Here is a 5,039-nt window from a genome sequence, read left to right on the forward strand (position 1 = left end):
GGGAGACACAAGACATCAATCAATATATGTAAGAAGTACATTGGTTCAGTCTGGAAAGGTGGGACAACTTGAAGCAAAGGCTGGAAGACTGGAAATGGGAGGGGGATTCCAGGTCACAGGTAGGTGAGAGACAATGAACCATTGCATTCTTTTGAGTTTCTGATTAGCCTTTCCACAGGAGGCAATCAGATATGCGTCTATCTCAGTGAGCAGAGGAATAACTTTGAATAGAACGGGAGGCAGATTTGCTCTGAGCAGTTCCCAACCTGAAAGGGCCCGGGATATTTTCCTTTCACAATCTGAATGTGACTCATTACAAGCAGTAATTTGCAGTCAGGATTACAGGACTATGAAAGTCAGAGCTACCATCCGCACCCTTGTTGCATGGATTTTTTTTTTTTTCCATGTGGTAAGAAAAAACTATTGCAACCTCTGGGATAACAATTCTATACCACTGGGATCCAAGGGGAAAAATAAATCACTTTATAGTTCACTTTGGAAAAAAATCTCAGGAAAAATCTTTGATGGTCACATCTGAGGGCATATGCAAACAATATTAAGATTTTTTTAAAAAAATTGTTATATCTCATTCTCTATTTTTAAGTTTTTAGTCAAAATTTTAAAAATTGAAAGTATTTTACTAGAAATATTTATCAAGAAAAATGTAGATGCAAAATGAGCAAGTTCATGACTTCTGGAACTATCTAAGCATTGCAGTTATGAGAAAAACAATCACAAAGGAAAATGCAGATAATGTTTCTAAACCTTTGAAATTAACAATAAAAGACCAGAAACAAAATTAAGTGCAATTACAAACATAAAAATATAGAGAAAAGGATAATGTTCTTACACATTAAGAAGAAAAACATGAGTTATCCAAAATAATACAGATAAAATCTTTTTAAAAAAACAACCAAAAAGGAAATACAAAGAGCCAAGAACCATATGGAAGAATGTGGAGAAATAATCAGCATATAAACATAAAAATAGTTTTCTGTTGTAATCACGGCAATTTAGTATTGGCATAGTAACAGAGCAACAAACAGAATACAGAGAAGCAAACAGAATAAAGTCCATAAATAGACCCAAGCATGTATGGTCTTACCCTTAAATTTTCACTTCTCTGGATTAGGCGAAGATTTTTTAGATAACTCACAGAAGGCCTGGTCCATGAAAAAAAAAATGTAAGTTTGTACTTTATCAAAATATTGTATTATTAATTCAATTATTTGATGTATTATCAATTCCATTATTTCCTGTTTTCTCCTGCAAGAATCCTCATCAAATACATGTTGACAGCTTGTATACATCTTAACTTTGTCTCTCAGTTTCTCAGCCCCTACTTTCCTTTCTTGTGGAATTTATTTGCCCAGGACATTTTCTTATATACCTAAGTATATTTCTGAGAATATTAACTACATGGATCTTAATGTCAATTTCTCTTTTTAATAATTTTTTTGTGTGTAAATTCTTCCATGTGATGGTGTTTATTTTTCTTTTATTCTGCTGTTTTCTTCAAACATTTGTTGGCTGTTCCTTGGTTTTTACCATCTGCGGCAGAACTGATTCTGTTCTTTTCCCTGGGGCCAGAGGAGAAGAATGCCTGCACGTCCTTGGTGGCTTTCCTTGCCTTACAAGCAGGTTTGTGCCTTAACCTTAAATTAGCATTTGCCAGCAGCTCAGCTGAGCTGGAAGGGAGGGCTGAACTTCCAGATGTTGGAGTAGTTCGTGAAAGCAAAAATGAGTCAGGAATGATAGAGTAAAATAAACACAGTTCGTATTTTAGGAAATGTCAGCAAATTAGCTTGTCCATTAAGATGATTTCCCATTGTTCTTTTATTTTTTATAAAGGCTATGTCTTCATTAACTTATTTTGGACATTTTTAACATTTCTGTTGACTTGGTGCCTTTGAACGTGCATAAACACATATCTCAAAGTATATAGACTATGTCCATGTGCACTGCTTGCTATAGTTATATCTGCTGAGTGGGAAGAATAAGATGATGTTTCCCAATTGCTGGTTCAGACACCTTAACATTATTTGAATGCTTTTCAATTTTGATGTTAATATTGTAATTTTTAAAATGGTATAAGAACCATCAGCAAGGTAAAATTCTGCTGAGAAGTAAAATAAGATTGTGATTTTTCTTATTTACTTTTTATTTAGCAAAAGAAAATAGCCTATTAGTAACCTTGACAACAGTGGTCTTAGTGATCAAGTTTAGTAACGTCAGAGAAAACTTTTAAAAATATTGTTAGTGAGTTAAGTCTGATTTATTAATTCAAACTATTTTAACGTTGATTAAAACAATTTTCAGGAAAAGATGGATTCCTAAACATGCAAAATTTTAAGGCGTTTAATAAAAAGACATGGTTGCCTCACATATCTTATGCTTCTCTTAAGAAAGTACATACTAATATATAAAGAAAATTTCTGACAAGAAATTATGTGGTAAACATTAACCACATTTAATATTCAATTATTAGATTTAACATTAAAAATTATCAGATATAAAAGTATTTTATGAAGCTTTACATATGTACATACATTCTTTTTGATATGTATATATTTTTTAATTTTAACTTTTATTTTAGATACGGGGATACACGTATAGGTTTGTTACATGGGGATATCGTGTAATGCTGAGGTTTGGGGTACATATCCTGATATGGTTTGGCTCTGTGTTGCCAATCAAATCTCATCTCAATTGTAATCCCCACATGTGGAGGGAGGGAGCTGGTGGGAGGTGATTGGATCATAGGGGTGGACTCCCCCATGCTGTTCTCATGATAGTGAGTGAGTTCTCATGAGTTATGATGGTTTAAAAGTGTGTGGTTTCTTTTGCTTTCAATCTCTCTCTCTCTGTCCTGCCTCCTTGTGAAGAAGGTGCTTGTTTCCCCTTCACCTTCCACCTTGATTCTACATTTCCTGAAGTCTCCCCAGCACTGTGGAACCGTAAGTCAATTAGACCTCTTCCCTTTATAAATTATCCAGTGTCAGGTAGTTATTTATCACAGTGTGAAAATGGACTAATACAGACCCCATCACTCACACAGTGAGCATAGTATCAGATAGGTGGTTTTTCAACCCATGATCCAATCCCGCTTTCTCTGTCTAGTGTTCTGCAGTGTCTTTTATTTATTTATTTTTTCAGTTGGAATCATTTTTAATATTTAAATTTAAAAAGTGAGCACTGACTTCTGTTTTTTTTAAACACACACACAGGTCTAACAGCCAAACTGTGCAGAGGAAATGGACTCCTGATCTGTCTTCCACAGTCCCCATTCTGTGACTGAAGCTGCAGCCAGCCTCCCTCCTCTCATACATAGGGATTCATAGTGGCCACTTTACACTACAGGTGTAATGCATTTTGTCTTTCACATTGCCTGCATGTCGCTCCCCAACAGCTCCATTCTTTAAAAAAAAAAAAAAAAAAAAAAAGGCAGTCGTTAATGGTCAGGGGCACATCTCTCCCACTGGCATCGGTGCCCACCCCACAAGGGGAAAGTGAGATCTTCCAGTTAGGAGCAATTTGGTGAAAGGAGTGGGGTGGCCAGAGCTGGAATAACCGTCTGCATGGCTGCACTCTGGTATCAGAGTGAAGACAGAAGTAAGGATAGTGTGGAGGGCACGGTTGCAAGTTGAGTCTTTCCATGAGACAATGTGGGGAGAATTCTCCCCACCAGGTTTAGATAGATCAATGTGCCAAAGTTGAAAAAAAAACAAAAAAAATCCAAATAATCAGCAGTTCAAACACTGAATTTCAAACTTATCCCACTGAGACAGCTCAAACAGCAATAACAATCTAGATCTTTCCAGGAAGCGGGGGTAGAGCCCCTGGCATTCCTCCTGAGAGCCCTGTGTTAGGCCCTAGAAGTATCTGCGGCTGCTGCAGTTGCTGCTGTTGCTCCATTTGCAACTTCTCAGTCTCAAAGACAACGGGAAGAACCAGGATCATAAAGGAAGTGGTCCCAGTCCACAAGGCTGCCCTGGAAAACCTGTACATTTTTTGAGCCACAAAGAAGGAAAGATCAAAAGTGACTCCGGCCGCAGACCGGACCCTCTCTGGAAACATCTCCGTCAGGCCCCATAGGCTCTCCGGCAGGGTCTCATCTGGCTCCTCATCGTCGTCCTCCTCCAGCTCCTCCTCAGGATTATCTGTGTCGCCTTTCGGGAGCAATTCGTCCGGGGACTGGGGTTCCCCGGCACCGGCAGTAGCGATGGCGGCAGCCATGACTGTAGGTGACAGCGGAAGTGGAAAGCGTTTATTCTTGTATTAATGTCCACGCTTCCGGTAGGGGATACTGGAAGCGGAAAGCGTTTATTCTTGTATTAATGTCCACGTATGCTCAATGTTTAGTTCCCATAGATACGTGAGAACATGTAGTATTTGGTTTTTCTATTCCTAAGTTAATTCACTTAGGATTATGGCCTACAACAATATCCATGTTGCTGCAAAGGACATGGTTTCATTTTTGTTATGGCTGTATACTATTCCACAGTGTCTATGTTCCCCATTTTCTTTATCCAATCTATGCTGATGGGCACGTAGGTTGATTTCATGTCTTAGCTATTGTGAATAGTGCAGCAATGAACATGAGTACATGTGTCTTTTTGGTAGAATGATTTATTTTCCTTTGGGTACATACCCAGTAGTGAGATTGCTGGGTCAAATAGTAGGTGTCTTTAAGTTCCTTGTGAAATCTCCAGACTGCTTTCCACAGTGCCTGGACTAATTTACATTCTCATCAACAGTATATAGTATTTCCTTTTCTCTGAAGCATCAACAGCATCCATTATTTCTTGACTTTTCAGTACTAGCCATTCTGACTGATGTGAGATGGTATATCACTGTTGTATTTGCATTTCTCTGATGATTAGTAATGATGAGCATTTTTTCATATGCTCAATGGCTGCTTGTATATCTTCTTTTGAGAAGTATCTGTTCCTGTGATTTGCACATTTTTAACAGGGTAAATGGTTTTTGCTTGTTGATTTGTTTAAATTCTCTATAGATGCTTGTATTAGCCCATTCTC

The 5,039-nt window shown here is 37.7% G+C and overlaps 1 pseudogene across 1 annotated transcript; it reads right to left on the minus strand.

Annotated features, from left to right (window-relative positions):
* Nucleotides 1–3,147: 3,147 nt before the first annotated feature.
* On the minus strand, nt 3,148–4,258 carry LOC112622875 (annotated as a pseudogene). Its single transcript, XR_003119042.1, has one exon. The product of XR_003119042.1 is annotated as a mitochondrial import receptor subunit TOM22 homolog pseudogene (transcript).
* Nucleotides 4,259–5,039: the final 781 nt, after the last annotated feature.

This window comes from Theropithecus gelada, chromosome 4 (assembly GCF_003255815.1).
Source record: "Theropithecus gelada isolate Dixy chromosome 4, Tgel_1.0, whole genome shotgun sequence".
NCBI lineage: Eukaryota > Metazoa > Chordata > Mammalia > Primates > Cercopithecidae > Theropithecus > Theropithecus gelada.